Raw genomic sequence first — 19139 nt, 5'->3', positions numbered from 1 at the left:
ATTCTCATATTACAAGTATGTTATGGAAATGAGCTATTCTATGATTTCAAGCCTATGATCAGGAATATGATATATGAAATTGTGATCTTATGTTATGTATGTATTCTGTGGGATTTGAATTAGCACCGAATGTGGAATTGAGGTGGGGTCTCAAAGCAAGGGTTCCTTATATAAAGTCTCTTGTCTCATAACTACATGTCACCGTAGGATTGCCTTTACGGCCTAGCAAGTGGATCCACAAATAGAACATGTTCATGATTAGGAGTCTACCTTGAAAAGTAGCCTCCCCCTTCTCGATATGAAGATCATCGGATTCCATGTTATAGCTCACATGGTCTTATTGTCGGTTATGGTTTCTATCTCACATATGTATGATTTCTTAAGTATGTTATGACTTGAACTTATATTTTTAAATGCATTAGTCAATATGATTTTCTCATGACTTTACGTATTCCATCTTATCATGTGTTTTACTTGACCTTTGCATTTCATGATTTATGTTGTATGTCACGCCTTCATACTTAGTACATTCCAATGTACTAATGCATACTTTTTTCCTACATTGTCTCATAATATAGGGGGTTGAGGTTTAAGATCCTTATCGTTCATGTAACTAGTAGGCGTTCCTATCCCAAGGTGTTGTGGTGAGTCCTTATTGATCGGGGACTAGTTTTAAGTTGATTACTGTTTTCCTTTTTAAGGACTTTTATTTACATCATAAAATTTGAGGGTGAGCTAGGGACATGTCTTAGCCCCGGCCCATACTTATGTTTAGAGGCATCTCGTTAGACATACGTTTGAGTCTATGTTATCATAAAATATTTTTAGATTTCTATTCATAGTTTAGATTTCTATTCATAGTTGGAGCCCTTCGGAGTTTCGATCTCCGTGTTACGACTAGACCCTAGGTTGGATTGTGACAAACTTGGTATCAGAGTACAAGGTTTTTTTTCAAGTGTCCTAGAGTGTCCAATATGCCGCGTCAAGTAGAGTTTTATTCATGGGTGTGAAGCACGCCGCACTTATGTGTAGGAGGCTATGAGGCATTTTAGAAATTATCACTTCTTTCATGATCCATGTCATGCTATAGAGTTTACATTAAGACTTTTTCTCCCTAATAGTCTTTCTTTGCAATTTTCAGGAAAACAAATAGCTCCTAGAAGACCATCATTTCTAAGGGGAGAAAATATTAATGAAGCCCAATCTCCCCCGGCTCCTCAAGACAATAGTCCTCTATTGGACCAAGTGACTAATGTGGAGTTCTGAACTGCTATCACTATGCTAGCCAGAGTAGCAACTAACCAAGGTGTTGTGTCGCCTCTTAATGTTCCTACTCCAGCCTCAAGAGTTAGGGACTTAGAATGAATCCTCCGAAATTTCATGGCTCCAAGGTCGATGATAATCCTCAAGAGTTCATTGATGAGGTCTACAAAATAGGGAGTATTATGGGGGTGACTTTGGAAGAAAAAGCAATTGGCGGCTTACCAACTCAAAGGTGTTGCTTAAATATGGTATACTCAATGGAAGTTGAAGAGGGTGGATGAAGGTCCTGTCGAATGGAAAGCTTTCAAACTTGCTTTCCTTGATCACTTTTTCCCACTTGAGTTAAGAGAGGCTAAAGTGTTGGAGTTTATAAATCTTCGACAATACAATATGGGGATGAGGGACTATGCCCTCAAGTTTACTAAGCTATCCAACTATGCTCCTTCAATGGTTGCCGATCTACATGCCCAAATGAGTAAATTCATATCGGGGGTGTCTGACTTGATTGCAAAGGAATGTCGCACACACTATGCTTGTTAAGGAGATAGACATATCTCGGCTCATGACTTTTTCCGAACAAATTGAAGGAGAAAAGCTCAAAGAAATGAGGATGAGGGATTCTAAGAGGGCTCGATATGAAGGTGGGTTCTCCAATGGTAGGACTGTTGGTAGCAATGGACGCACTCATCAAGTCCAAAACTCATAGAAGAATTTGCTAAGGATAGGGTGTCATACCTTAAAGTTCAAGGTGAAGAAGGTGCAAATGCAAGTAACTCTTCTATTCCAAAGTGCGCAAAGCGTCATGGAAGAAGGTGCCTAATGGGAACAAATTCTTGCTATAGATGTGGAAAGATGGTCCATAAGCGATACGAGTGCCCTTTTATAGCCAACAAGGGTGGAGAAGGTCGTCCTATAGGAGGACAAGTGCAACAAGGAGCCCAAGCTCAACCTAAGGGTGGCCAATGCAACAACTGATTCTATGCTCTTCGTGTTAGGCATGAGGTCGATGAGGCTCCCAATATGGTCACGGGTATGCTACAAGTCTTTAATTTTGATGTATATGCATTGCTTGATCCGGGTGCCAACTTGTCTTTTGTTACTCCTTACATTGCTATGAGGTTTGATGTGTGCCCCGAAGTGTTAATAGAACCTTTCTCAATTTATTCTCCCATTGGTGGTTCGGTATTAGCCAAGAGAGCTTATAGAAATTGTCCCAAATGGGTCTTGCACAAAGTCATTCCATGTGACCTTGTTGAACTTGATATGACTGACTTCAACATCATTCTTGGTATGGATTGGTTACATGCGCTTACGCATCTATATGTTGTAGAACTCGTATGGTTAAGTTTCACTTCCCTAATGAGCCTATTCTTGAATGGAAGGGTAATGATTTAGTGGTTAAAGGTCGATTCATCTCATGTATTAAGGCTCAAAGAATGATTTCCAAAGGGTGCATTTATCATATTGTGCGAGTTAGGGATATTGACTCCAAAACTCCTACTTTTGAGTCGGTCCCTATAGTTAATGAGTTCTTCGACGTATTACCCGATGATTTGTCCGGTGTTTCTCCCGAAAGGGAGATTGACTTTGGCATAGATCTCCTTCCCGATACCCAATCTATCTCTATTCCTTCTTACTATATGGCTCCGACAGAACTTAAGGAGTTGAAAGAACAATTGAAGGATTTGTTGGATAAGGGTTTTATAAGACCAAGTATTTCACCATGGGGTGCTCATGTGTTATTTGTTAGGAAGAAAGATGGGTCGCTCCGAATTTGTATAGATTACCGGCAATTGAATAAGGTCACCATAAAGAACAAATATTGAATCCCAAGGATAGATGACTTGTTTGATCAATTTCAAGGAGCAAGCTATTTTTCCAATATTGATCTCCATTCTAGTTATCATCAATTGAGGGTAAGGGAGTGTGATATTCCCAAGATGACCTTTCAAATAAGGTATGGTCATTTTGAATTTGTAGTAATGTCGTTTAAGTTGACAAATGCTCCCGCTATATTCATGGATTTGATGATTCGCATTTTCAAGCCATATTTTGATATGTTTGTAGTGGTGGTTATTGATGATATCTTGATTTACTATCGAAATGAGGAAGATCATATGGGTCACTTGAGTATTGTGTTGCAAACGTTGAGGGAAAAGGAACTATTCACAAAATTTAGTAAATGCGAATTTTGGCTAAGAGAGGTTGCATTTCTTGGCCATGTGGTATCCAGTAATGGGATTAAAATGTCACGACCCAACCCCGTAGGCCGTGAAGGGTGCCTGGACTGGATACTCGCATATACCCCTGCTAACTATAAGTAACCATGTCTCCTATTTGTGTCATAAGGAAATAACAGACACGATAACATATAAGCCGACGAGGCTGCCATGACTAAAGGGAACGTCCCAAAACATAAGTCTTATAGGCACCACTGTACACACGCACATATACAACCCACATACATGTCCAAATACCTCTAAGAGTAAGAAAACTAATATAAGGCGGGATAGGGCCCCCACCGTACCCGTGAACAAATAAATATATACATCGAAGGTTAGTACCAAAACTAGGCTTTGGCACAATATAGCGCTTCTGAACTGCTGAGTGGAACTCCTATGCTGGAGGATCACCAAAGTGTGTATCTGTACCTGCAGGCACGAATGCAGCCCCTCAACAAAGGAGGGTCAGTACGACATAGGTACTGAGTATATAAGCATAGACATCATAAGGAAATTATAGTTGACATAGGGATGCAGGGGCAAGTATGACATCTAATCATTTACTGTACCTATAGCATATAACATAAAGTCTTACATATTATCATCACGTATTATACCCAGCCCGTTCGGGGACTAGGTGTAACAACTACATCACTCTGTTATCATAAGCATCTATATACTATTAGTGCTATCTCATATAATAATGCCAAGGAATTTAAGGCCCGATCCAGATATCATATAATAATGCCAAGGAATGATCGGCCCGATCCATATATTATATAGTAATGCCGAGGAACGTTTGGCCCGATCCATATATTATATAGTAATGCCGAGGAACATTCGGCCTGATCCATATATTATATTATATAGTAATATTGAGGAACGTTCGGCTAGATCCATATATTATATAGTAATGCTGAGGAATATTCGGATCGATCCATATATTATATATACATACGTACCCGGCCCTCTAGTGAGGGACTCGATGAGCTATTCATGTCATTGCATTATCATGTTCTCATATAGCGTAGTCGGCCCTCTAGTGAGGGATTCAGTGATAGAAGGGTTACCATATACACGAGTAGAGTAGTGAGTAACCATATGTATTTTAGATCGTATTTGAGACTCGATGGAATACTCAAAATGTGCTATCATTCAAAAACCAAGACAAGAGTCATATCAAGTACCTTTTGATTGCCACTATGGATTAGGTCAAAATGGAACTTTTGGAATCATATTCCCGTATCAAGTCATCATCAAATATCTTTTGGGAATCAAGAACTTGGCTATCCTAGTGGCTTTAAAAAGAGGAACTTCCTTGGAATCATACACACTTCATCTATTTGTTTCATAAAGATCATACCAAAAAGAACGGAAGATTAGCTTTACATACTTACTACTTCCCAATGTATAGTAAAACTTGAGAAGCAATAGCTCAATTATTGTAAGAGTTCCAACATTAGAGGATGAGTAAGAAACACTTAGGAATGGAGTCACCTCCGAGATTGTAGCATCTTTTACGTACATCTAGGACATGCCAAAATAAGAGAAATGATAGGATTTATATACTCTCTACTTTCCCTCATGGAGTCATCTGATACATATATCATCATATACTTATGTCGAGACATGTCAAAAGAAAAGAAGGGTATCTTTACATACTTATGCCAAAAATATGCCAAAAGAAAGGAGGTAGCTTCGCATACCTCTTATGGATTACTCTTAACCACGTTCGCTCCGCCTTCTCTTGTACCTATTTAACATGAAAGTAACACTAAGTTCAATAACCTTTCTCTTTCCATTTTCCAACTCCACAACCAAGTATCCATAGGAATCGTTTCCTTATCCACTTCCCTCGACTAGTTTATTACTAGTTCCGAAGTTGCCGGAAATCGGGCAGCATCTCCCCTATAACTTATCCTATCCAACTGCTAATCTTAGCAAACATATTACCAATAACAACCAGAATCTATATATACAATAAAATCGCTTCAACATTTCTCAATACAACCCCAAACAACTAGCTCAAAACTACAATACCAAAATAGAGTTTTTAACCTTTATTTTGTAAAACCTTTAACAATACGAAACGGAGGGTCGTGTGGCTGAAACCAAAAGCACCCACAACCTTTTTATAACACTTTCCATCCTTGAAACACACAACCAAACCAGCTGCAACTGCAGCACCACAATCACAACACACTACTTGACTTTGATTTAACTATAACGACTTTAATTTAGTTTATTTCTAACATCACGCATCCTTATGTAATTTTTCCACCTCCAACCTTATTTAAGACATTTAATATACCTCATAACCACATCATAAACTCTAGTTTGAAAGGGAAAACCTTACCTTGCCTGAAACTCGCCAAAACTCACCTCGGAAGTTCTTTTAGCACGGCTAAAACTTCGTAGCTGTTTGTTAACCTTTTGGTGCTGCTCCAAACCATTAATTTAATTAATAACACATTCATACCATCATGGTATAACCTATATAATTAATTCATAGAACAAAATTGGAAAACTTACCTCTTTTCCCCTCTTGGCCGCCACTATTTTCTCTCTAGCTCTAGGGTTCCTTCTCTTCTTTTTTCTCTAGAATTTTCTTGAGTTTTGGAGGTAAGAATGACTTTTTTGATAAGAATGAGTCATAAAACATATATATATAGGGCACCTTAGAAGGTGAAAGGTGTCAACTCCTAAGTGATGACACATGTCAAGCCCCCATTGGGCCAACGCACCACCTCCTCCAACCATGAGATGTCACATGGCATGTGGGGGTCCACCCCCTTACTCCAGCTGCTGCCACATGGCATTTCCATCTGTTGCCATATGGTACTCTCTCATTCTGCCATGTGTCACCTTCTTTTTCCCCCTCGTGGGTTCATAATCTCATCTTACTTTACGAACCTATGTAATCCTTGCTATGTAAGCTTGGTATGTACTCAAGTAGCTTAAGTATGTAAGGTTTCCAAGTTGGTAGCTTACATAAGTAAGTCGAGTCCTACGACTTATTATTTGGTCTCCAACTTCTTCCGAATTCTTACAACCATATTTCCAATCTTCTCTATTATGGAGTATCTCATTCTCCCTTCCTTAGAGTTATTTGATGGAGTTATAGATTATACAGCTCACATGGTAACTTCTAAGAAGCTTAAGAAGCTTTAAGAGCTTAAGAGCCTTTCAAGAAACTTAAGAAGCTTAAGAAGCTTAAGAACCTTCCAAGGTACAAAAGTATGGGGTATAACATAAAGTAGATCAAAAGAAAACAAAGGCAGTTAAAAATTGGCCTATACCATTATCTCCTTCAGATATTAGGAGCTTTTTGGGCTTAGCTGGATACTACAGAAGGTTTGTTGAAGGGTTCTCATCTATTGCTTCGCCTTTAACTAAGTTGACACAAAAGAAGGCAAAATTTTAATGGTCGGAAGAATGTGAGAAAAGCTTCCAAATATTGTAAGATCGTCTTACTTCAACTTTTATTTTGACATTGTCTGAAGGTTCAGATGGGTTTGTTGTTTATTTTGATGCTTCACATGTTGGTTTGGGTTGTGTATTTATGCAACATGGTAAGTTTATAGCCTTATGCCTCTAGGAAACTTAAAGTACATGAAAGAAACTACTCAACCCATAATCTTGAACTTGTGGTGGTTGTGTTTGCATTAAAAATTTGGCGCCACTATCTTTGATGTGTTTACTGACCACAGAAGCTTGCAATATGTGTTTAGTCAAAAGGACTTAAACCTTAAGCAAATGATGTGGCTTGAACTCCTAAAAGTCTATGACATGAGCGTATTTTACCATCTAATTAAGGTAAATATTGTAGCCGATACTCTTAGTCGAATGTCTATGGGTAGTGTTGCACATGTTGAACAAGGTAAAGGGAATTGGTCAAAGAAGTCCATAGATTGGCACATTTAGGTGTGCGTCTGGTTGATTCTAATAATGTAGGCGTTCTTATACATAATGGTTCGGAATCATCTCTTGCGGCAAACGTCAAGGCCAAATAAGACAATGATCTAATTTTGGTCGAATTGAAGAAGTTGGTTGTCGAAAAGTCCATTGAGTCTTTCTCCCTAAGAGAAGATGGGGTATTACGTTACCAAAGTCAGTTGTGTGTTCCAAATATTGATGGAATAAGAGATTTGATAGTGAATGAGGCCCATAGTTCTCAGTATTCAATTCATCCGGGATCCACCAAGATGTAGCATGACTTGAGGGAAGTGTATTGGTGGAATGGCGTGAAGAAGGACATAGCAGAGTTCATGGCTAAGTGTCCTAATTGCCAACAAGTGAAAGTTGAACATCAAAGGTCGGGAGGTTTAGCTCAAGAAATCGAAATTCCTACATGGAAGTGGGAATATGTGAATATGTACTTTATCATGGGTTTGCCTCATACTAGAAGACAACATGATTCTATTTGGGTCATTGTGGACCGAATGACCAAATCAGCATATTTTCTACCGATCAAAACTTCTTATGGTGCCGAAGACTATGCTAAGTTGTACATTCGTGAACTTGTGAAACTTTATGGTGTTCCTTTGTCGATTATATTGGATAGAGGTAATTAATTTAGTTCACATTTTTCGAAGTCATTTTAAAAAGTTCTTGGCATTAAAGTCAAGTTAAGTACCATTTTTCATTCTCAAACCGATGGGCAACCGAGAGAATAATTCAAACCTTGTAGTATATGTTAAGGGCATGTTTGATTGACCTTAGAGGAAGTTGGGATAATCATTTACCATTGATTGAGTTCGCTTACAATAATAGTTATCGCTCTCGCACCCACATGGCTTCTTTTGAAGCCTTGTACGGGAGAAGATGTAGGTCTCCAATGGGGTAGTTTAAATTTGGTGAGATAGAGTTGATTGGTCCAGATTTGGTAATTAATGCAATGGAGAAAGTAAGGCTCATAAGAGAAAGATTGAAAATGGTCCAAAGTCGTCAAAAGTCCTATTCGGACACTAGAAGGAGAGAGCTTGAATTTGATGTGGACGATATGATGTATTTAAAGATTTCACCTATGAGAGGGGTAATGCGGTTTGGTAAGAAAGGGAAGTTGAGCCCTAGATATATAGAAACGTATAGGATATTGAAGTGCATTGGCAAGGTAGCATATGAGTTAGACTTGTCACTTGAGTTGACTTTGGTTCACCCGGTATTTCATGTGTCGATGTTGAGGAAGTTTGTGGGTGATCAAAATTCAATTGTACCAAGGGAAAACATGATTATTGAAGAGAATTTAACTTATGAGGAGGTCCCAATTGAGATTTTAGACCACCAAATGAACAGGATGAGAAATAAAGACGTTGCATCTGTCAAAGTGTTGTGGAGAAATCAAGAGGTAGAGAGTGCTACATGGGAAGCGGAATCGGACATGATGAAGCAATATCCTTATCTCTTTTCTTTCACTCAAGCCTAAAGGTACTAAGTTGCTCATGATCAAATCAATTAAACTTCTACGCTTCAAGTACATATGTCATTCATATGGATGCATGATTAATGAAAATGATTTAACTCAAGGACTATGTTTTATTTTAAGTATGAAGTTTACACGTCATATGCATATTTCAAAGTATCCTCATGTCCATGTTGGGTTTCTAAATCCTTTTTCCATGTCTTTCCTATATTAGTATCTCATTCGAGGACGAATGTTTCCAAGGAGGAGATATTGTAACATCCCTCAAAATTTGAAAAAACAATTTATATATATACCCTAAGAATGCCTTGAAAATAGGCCGCTCATGTAATGCATTATTCTTAATCGTTTTGGAAAATCTGAGTTCAGAATATCGATCAGGGAGTCAAAATCTGCGGGAAAATAGTCTCGGTGGATTTTTACGATCCGTAGAATGGAAGAAAGATTTTTGAAGAAACCAAAAAATAGTGTGGTCTGCGATAGGCCGCGTTGCGGACCTAGAAAGTTGCACAAGATAGAGTAGTCGTGACAAGACCTCATTGCGGACCTGGGGAGAGTCTTTTTGTCGAGTTGGTCACGAAGGGTCTGTGTCACAGACCTAGAAGGTTTCCTGGCCAAAATTAAGTTTTTAAAGGGTGTTTTAGACTTTTTCGAAATTATTAGTTAATGAACTTAGACATTTTTAGAACCTAATTCAACTCTATAAATTAACCTAAACCTCTAATTCAATTCATTCTTCTACAATTCATCTATCAAATATTTCTCTCTCTACAAAAAGGCTCTCAAGGGTTTCCATTAAAGACTTCAAGCAAATTCACTCAATTTCTCCATCAAAAATTTCAATTTCTTCCAAATTAATTGGTGTTCTCACTCAAGGTATGTAGGTATTGATTCATGGATCCTTTCTTCCATGAAGTCCAATCAATTTTTCAAATTTTCTATCAAATTAAAGTATGATATTTTATGGGTTTTGTGATCTATATTCCAATTGCATGAATTTTGATTTAAAGCATGATCATGAGTCTATTTTGATATAATTTGATGGTTATTGAATTAAATTAAAGAGTTTTTCCATGAATTCTCCTACTTTGATTTCTAGGGTTCATGGTATATTATATGAGTATTTTCAATTATACTTCTAAATGATATTATCTATATGAATTATGTATGGGCTGATATAAATTTCATGATCATGCATATTTTCAAGTTAATTTGATGATTTTTAAGTCAATTGATCACGCATTCATGTCATACCCAAATTCCAAGTTCAAGCTATGGTCATGAATTTTCAAAGTATAAATTATGACTATGTATTTCCATTATGATCATGAATTATAAGTATGTTTTAAATTATGGTTTTGCATGCAAGTTATGAAGTAAGGCGACCTAAGGACTAACGATATGAATTATGCAAATATGATTGTAATGATGAAAGAACAATTCTCACATTACAAGTATGTTATGGAAATGAGCTATTCTATGATTTCAAGCCTATGATTAGGAATATGATATATGAAATTGTGATCTTATGTTATGTATGTATTCCGTGGGATTTGACTTAGCACCGAATGTAGACTTGAGGTGGGGGCTCGAAGCAAGGGGTCCTTATATAAAGTCTCTTGTCTCATAACTACATGCCACCGTAGGATTGCCTTTACGGCCTAGCAAGTGGATCCACAAATAGAACATGTTCATGATTAGGAGTCTACCTTGAAAAGTAGCCTCCCCCTTCTCGATATGAAGATCATCGGAGTCCATGTTATAGCTCACATGGTCTTATTGTCGGTTATGGTTCCTATCTCACATATGTATGATTTCTTAAGTATGTTATGACTTGAACTTATATTTTTAAATGCATTAGTCAATATGATTTTCTCATGACTTTACGTATTCCATCTTATCATGTGTTTTACTTGACCTTTGCATTTCATGATTTACGTTGTATGTCACGCCTTCATACTTAGTACATTCCAACGTACTAATACATACTTTTTTCTACATTGTCTCATAATATAGGGGTTGAGGTTGAATATCCTTATCGTCCACGTAACTAGTAGGCATTCCTATCCCAAGGTGTTGTGGTGAGTCCTCATTGACCGGGGACTAGTTTCAAGTTGATTATTGTTTTCGTTTTTAAGGACTTTTGTTTACATGGTAAAATTTGAGGGTGAGTTAGGGACATGTCTAAGCCCCCGTACATACTCATTTTTAGAGGTATCTCGTTGGACATACATTTGAGTCTATGTTTTCATAAAATATTTTCAGATTTCTATTCATGGTTTAGACTCTCTTATGATGTTTCCGCTTTTATATTTTACCTTATGTATGCTTATGAAATGTACAAGAGGCTTGGTTGGAGCCTTCGGGGTTTCGATCATCGTGTTATGACTAGGCCCTAGGTCGAGTCATGACAAATATAGTAAAACTATGTGGGTTTAAATCACTTCAACTTTCAGACATGTATTTAAATGAAATTATGCATAAATACTTTAAAATCCATTAATTAAAAATCATGTTTTAAACAATCCACCATTAATTTCAAGAACCTTTAAATATATAAATAGATAAAATACTTGCAAACCATCGATCCATACATATGAAATTATTTTGCATTAAAATAGTTTAATAATCATTAGTTTAATCGTGATTCATGCTATTAAGTAGAAATAAGAATTATCCATAAGAAAAATCTTTCTTGAAATCAAGAGATTTAGTTGAAAGAGTTTTGAACTACATGGGTGGAAGAATCCATGGGTAAACACCTACATACCTTAGAGTAAAGAACAAAGAGAATTGGGTAAATAAATATAATTTATCATATAATAAAAATACTTTAGGCATGAGAGTGGAAGGAATACTCTCATTTAAGCCTTACATATATGAAATCCAAAGCTTTACTCAAAATCAAAGGACTTAATGAATACTCTTGAATCCTATCCGTTTCTCCTCGCTGGAGTGTTTTGTGTACTACTCGAAGTATATGAATCACCGAAATAGTATTTCTACACTACTAAGAACTAAAACTATATTTTGAGAATGAATAAAGAAGAGTATAGAGAGAAGAGTTGCTTGTGAAAGCTTAATGAATAAAATAATAAAATAAAGTGGGTATTTATAGGTGTGAAGGAGGGACCTAACAATAATTAAAATAATTATAAAGAAAAATCTGAAAATTTGATAAAGGATTGTGATGTCAAATAGATCTAGATATTCTATGGTTGGTGAAATGAATTTTCTTTTTACGAAATACCCTTTTTCCGAATTATGTTTGAACAAGATAACTTCTTAATTAGGATTTGATATCTTCATATGAATTATAGCTATAGAAGTCTTATTTCAGGCCATTCAAGAATCAACTGATTTTTAGCATCCTACAGAGAGATAATTCTTCTTCTATAATTACTCCATTTCGTCATAGCACTAGGTCTTGCAAAGATTAATTTATTTGACCTACTTAGCCTCTGAATCTTAAGTTATGGTCTGCATGAAAGTTGTAGGTAATGATGTTGGAGTTATTAAAAAATTTAAATCACCTAATGTGGACCATTATACAAAAACCTAATCCTAAAATATAGAAGCAACATTATTTTCATCGAGAATTGGAACACCATATACAATATTTTTATGGGGTGTTACATTATCTCCCTCTTGGTAACATTCAACCTTGAATGAGATAAAACTTAGCTTGAGTAGAGTATTGTGTAAACCAACAACCCATCATTAATGCGATAGTGTAATTTAAAACACCATTCGAAACATATTTCATAATTTTGCATGCACATGACAAGAAAAGTTGGAATGCAAGGATTTCAAGTAATTGAGCAAGGACAACTTAATACCTTAGGATTGTGTATAGGGAAAAAATGAGGGTATCACTTCATCATATCTGCTTTCCATGTATTACTTTCGACTTGTCTATCCCTCCCAAGGGTTTTGATGGATGTAACTTCCTTGTTCCTCAACCTCTTGACTTACCGGTCCAAAATCTCAATTAGGACCTTCTCATAGGTCAGGTTTTCTTCCATATTCACTACTTCCAAAGGCACAATGAAACTTGGATCACCTACACACTTTCTCAACATAGACACATGGTATACAAGATAAACCGAGGCTAACTCCAATGACAAATCACATTCGTAGGCCACCTTACAAAAAAAGCCATAGGGCTTTATACCTTTATACGAAATTCTATTCCAAGAGTACTACCCCTTACTACCATATTCAGTAAACCACAAGACCTAATAAAGAAACACCCAACACATCATACCATCACCCATATGCCACAATACCACATTCAAGCCTAGTTCTATAACCATTCAAATACACTCATTTGAAAGTCTTAACAAAAAGTCATTAATAGCCTACTACAATCACTCACGTATCTACAACCACACATTCAATTCTATCATTTTAACCACTTTATGGTTCCCTTAAAGTCAACATCACTTAAGAATTTTCATGCCTACCTTAGAATTTCTATATCAAAATTTGCATTAACTCATACCAAAGTCACACCAATATACTCTTACCTATCTAATGCACACAACAAGATCCATCTAGCTCATTTTCCATGTCTATAATAAGCATGCCACCATCATCACTATATGGAACACCCACTCTCTTTCTATCTATCATGACTCATCTAATATCACTGACAGTAGAACACACAGCCAACCTTCATAACTAGGTACTCCATCTCCCCCTTGTGAGAGAACTTCAATCTTCTTATCAACCACCAATTTCTTTAATTTAACTAAGGTTGGTCTCATGTCTTGTCTTACTTTTACATCCGCTACCAATGATGATTGTGAACTATTTTGAACAAGAATACCACCCTCATTAATATCAATCACCCTTTTGGATTGGAACTTTTCTTGAAGGCATCTTCTGAAAATCTCAAAGAACAACTGTTACGGGGAAAAGACCTAGAGTATGCTTTAATGCACGACATGGATCATGAAAGAATGGAAACTTTCCTAAACGCCTCATAGTATCCTATTCATAATTGTGGCGCACTTCACAACCATGAACAATACCTCAAACAAGCCTCTTAGAATTCTTTTAGTCTTTCATATGTAATGATAATTAATAAATAAGCGGAAATCACAAATCACAATAGTAAATCTTCAACTTACATATATCCAATAATACCTCTAACTTTTAGATTTAATGGGGCTAAGACAAGTCCCTAGCTCACCCTCAATCATAATAGAAAGAAATGTCATAGTAAGTTTCTAAAGATATTAACATATCATAAGCTAGAAATATAAAGGAGTATTGTTCCTAGAACATGGGAACTCACCAAAAGTAACCTTCAAACAAAATCTCAACTAGCCATATGGAGAAGAACGAGGAGGAGCACCGGTCCCTACATGGTGATATCATGTAAGCAAAAGAATATGCATTAGTACTTTGAATGTACTAAGCATGTAGGCATGCATTACAAAGTAAAACATTTTGGACATTTATAAGGTAAAGTACACAAATTAGTGTATGTATGAGTAATCAAGTAGATATTATTTAAATCATATATATGTGGATATATACATACACGAGTAATCATGTAAATAGCATTTGAAAAGTTTGTTTATGGAAAGTTGACTATAATCAACATTAAGATCACATGAGCTATTACAAAAAATCCAACATAACCCCCTACGTTGGCCGGAGAGTCTACTTACCTAGGTTAGAACTCTGTCAATTAATATCCATTAGCCTAAGCCGATAAGGGCTCCTATGTTGGCACATAGTTAATGACACAAGGGGTTGCTACTAGGATTTTCTTACTGAATCCCACCTTAATTCCCCATTCGGTGCTAAGTAAATCCCACGGAATAGTTTAATACTTCAAAATAGTCATATCATGTAGCTTGAGAATTCAAAATATCACATTCAGTGTAATAGCTCATTAAAACTTTTAGTGATTCAAATATGCAAGAATTGTCCTTATAGCATAAAGAATCCATTATTCATATCATTTCATCATTCTTTCATTTCATAAGACTCCCTTTTGATCATAGATATTGCTTTCATAAACATTTATTTGGAGTCAAAGCTTTCACGTCAAACTTCATTAAAAAATATAGTAAAACTAGCTGGGTTTAAATTATTTTAACTTTCAAACATGTATTTAAATAAAATTATGCATAAATACTTTAAAATACATTAATTAAAAATCATTCTTTAAACAACCCACCATGAATTTCAAGAACCTTTAAAGATATAAATAGAGAAAATGCTTGCAAACCATCAATCCATACATATGAAATCATTTTGCATTAAAATAGACTAATAATCATTTGTTTAATCATGAAACATGCTATTAAGTAGAAATAAGAATTACCCATAAGAAAATCTTACTTAAAATCAAGACAGTTAATTGAAAGAGTTTTGAACTCGTAGATAGAAGAATCCATGGATAAATACCCACATACCTTAGAGTAAAGCTTAAAGAAAATAAACATAATTTATCATATAATTAAAATACTTTATGCATGAGAGTGGAAAGAATACTCTTATTGGAGCCTTACATATCTGAAATTCGAAGCTTTATTCAGAATCGAAGGACTTAATGAATACTCTTGAATCCTAGCCTTTTCTCCTCGCCGGAGAATTTTGTGTACTACTCAGAGAAAATGAATCACCAGAATAGTATTTCTTCTCTACTAAGAACTAAAACTATATTTTGAGAATGAGTAAAGAAGTGTATAGAGAGAAGAGTTGCTTGATAAACCTTGATAAATAAAATGATGAAATAAGGTGGTATTTATAGGTGTGAAGGAGGGATCTAACAATAATTAAAATAATTATAAAGAAAAATCTAAAAATTTAGTAGAGGATTGTGATGCAATAGGTGATGTACAATGGAGGACTATTGATGTCATGGATGAATTCAAATGGATCTAGATCTTCTATGGTTGGTGAGATGAATCTTCTTTTTTTGAAATATCATTTTTCGGAGCTATGTTTGAACAACATAACTTCCTAATTAGAATTTGATATCTCATAGGAATTGTAGATCTAGAGGTATTCTATCATGTAGCTCAAGAATTAACTAATTTGGGGCATCCTACAGTGAGATATGATTTTCTTCTATAATTACGTTATTTCATCACAACATCAGGTCTTGCAAAGATTTATTTATTTGACCTACTTAGACCTTGAATTGTAAGCTATGGTCTTCACGAAAGTTGTGGGTAATGATGTTAGATTTATTCAGAAATTTGAATCACCTAATTTGGACTTTTATACAAAAATTTATGCCTAAAATACAGAACTAATATTATTTTCGTAAAGAATTGGAACTCCATATGCAACGTTTTTAGGGGGTGTTACATGTATCTACCAAATTATTCGAGTTAGAGATGATAGTTTGAAGAAACCATCCTCTTAGTTAGTTTTAGTTGTAAATAAGTAACTTGTAGTCTTTCTTGAGGATTTACTTGGATTCCCTCGGATGGACTTCGAATTAGATGTTCTTCCTGATACTCAACCTATCTTTATTCTTTCATATCTAATAGCTCCAGCCGAGTTGAAAGGGTTGAAGCAGCAGTTGAAAGATCTTCTTGATAAGGTATTCATTAAGTCAAGTGTATCACCTTGGGGCACTCCTACCCTATTCGTGTGAAATAAAGATGGTTTCCTTAGAATGTGTATTGACTACAATTAGTTGAACAAGGTCAGGATAAAGAACAAGCATCTTCTTCCTAAAATCAATGATTTGTTTGACCAACTTCATGGTGCCACTTGTTTCTCTTAGATAGACCTTAGATCAGGCTATTATCAATTGAAAGTGACATTCTGAATACAACTTTCAAAACTAGATATAGTCATTATGAGTTTTTTGTCATGTCTTTTTGTTTGACTAACACTCATGCAACATTCATAGGCCTCGTGAATAGAGTGTTCAAGAAATATCTAGATATGTTTGTTATGTTGTTTATTAATGACATTCTGATCTATTCTAGAAATGAGGAGGAGCATCCTAACCATCTCAGAATTATCCTCCAAACTCTTAAGAACCAAGAGTTGTATGCTAAGTTTTCTAAGTGTGAGTTTTGGCTTGCATCTATGGCATTCCTAGGCCACATTATCTCCGATGATGGTATTCGAGTAGATTTCCAAAAAATTGAGGCAGTAAAAAATTGGTCCAAACCTACATATCCAACTGATATAAGAGGTTTTTTGGGTTTGGTTGGTTATTATAAGAGGTTTGATGAGGTATTTTCATCAATATCATCTCCATTGACGATTCCCATGATTTGAGCTTTTGAATTATCGTTCATGTCTATATTCACATGAACCCTAGTTAAGAAAGTTGCATTATTTAATTCTATACATTGTTTTGAGTTAAATAATGGTATATTTCATCTTTTAATTAAGAAAGAGGTTTAGCATGAGTTCGAGTTTGAGGAGTCTTTCATTCACTAATTTGAGCCTGATTATTATTGAGACTAAATGAGTTTGAGAAATAATGCATTTAAACATTTATCTTGAGACTGAGTTGAGAAATTAAAGTTATATTTTTATCCATTCATTGAGTTGAGATATAAATATTGTCGAACAGAAGAGATGAGTTTAGAAGAGTTGAGTTAAATTGAGAAAAGTCCAATGAGACTAAATGAGATTATATTTGAGTACTTATACTCGCTTGAGTTCATAAGCATAATAAATATATTTTGAGAGTAGTATTTAGCACCTATTTGGATAAGAATTTAGATAACTAAAACCCCATAACCTACATAGCCAGCGTAGGATAGGATCATGTCGTTGGTTCAAGTGACTCCTCACGTTAGTCCCTGATCGGACTTTTATTGGATCCTTGAGATGAGTTGCGTACCTTACCATGGCAAGGTATTGGATGGATGTAGACGATAGTAGTTCGTTTATCATCATAATGCTCATAGGGATAGTTTTCGAGTAAAGAAAATCTCCAAGAAAATATATTATTTTATACTGAGTTGCATTCATTATACATATTTTGTAAAGCTTTGTCTTATTTATATATTGTATGCTTTATTGAATTTAGTTAATTGAATATCCATGCTATTGAGTTGAGTTGAGTATTCTTTAGTATGTTTCCTTTCAACTATTTTACATACCGTACATATCATGTACTGAAATCATTTGGTACTGCATCATTTTATGATACAGAGACAAGAGATAGAGATCCTTTACATGCGTATCATTGAAGATCATTTTTCATCCAACTTTTGGTGATACCTCTTTGCATTCAGAGGAGCTCTTAGTTATTTCATTTAGTCTTTACTATTAGTCTTTTGAGGTAGTTGTGGGCCTGTCCCGATACCTATTCAGAGTCAATTTAGAGGCTTCATAGACTAGACACAGACAGAGTTTAGACTTCATTGAGTTTATCTTTCAGAGTTATGTTTTAAATTGTATTTTGATATATATTTAGATATTTATTTTAAGATGCATGAATTTACTTTCAAAGTATTAAAAATGCTCACCATTATAATACTATTTCTATGGAGTTGAGTCTTCCATTGAGTAGTTAGCCAGGCCAAAGGTTTGCTTGGGAGCCAACATTTCTAAGTGTTGGTCACACCTAGGGTGTAGACTCGAGGTGTGACAAACCTTAACCACACTTTTTACCCTAAAATAAAAAGTCTCTAAAGGTTTCCATGAGTTTCAGTGTGGTTCATACAATAATAGTATGGCACGTACCATCACTCATGGTAACTGAAGGAGATTAAGTCATGATTATGACTAACGAGCCATAGTACGGACTATGATAAATGTTATGAATCATAATATGAACCTCTAGGTCTCAGGTAAGTCTTCATAATCCCCTAACTTATAAGAATAATTTACGATTCATGGAAGCAAACCATGAGTCCTCATAAAATTTGTAGTGGTACAAATATTAATTCTTAAAAGGCTACATGACCTGGTGATTCATCTTCTTTCCCCTTTTACTAAATAACCCTAATCCTAAAATCTGTAATGGTACAAATATTAATTCTTAAAAGGCTAGATGACCTGGTGACTCATCTTCTTTCCCCTTTTACTAAATAACCCTAATCCACTAAGATTTACTTACTCCCACTACTCACTCCCTCATTCACGGATAACCCCTATTCTTTCCTTCACATAACCTGATCAGTTCTCTTAATTATCACCAAGAACGTGACTGCCTCACCAAGCCAAAGCATTTTCCGTGTCAAATCAAAGTCACAACTTTACTAAAATATTCACAATATAAAAAAATT

The sequence above is a fragment of the Solanum dulcamara genome, chromosome 3, assembly GCF_947179165.1.
Source record: "Solanum dulcamara chromosome 3, daSolDulc1.2, whole genome shotgun sequence".
Taxonomy (NCBI): domain Eukaryota; kingdom Viridiplantae; phylum Streptophyta; class Magnoliopsida; order Solanales; family Solanaceae; genus Solanum; species Solanum dulcamara.
The sequence above is the reverse complement of the archived record's forward strand: the minus strand, read 5'-3'. Positions refer to the sequence as shown.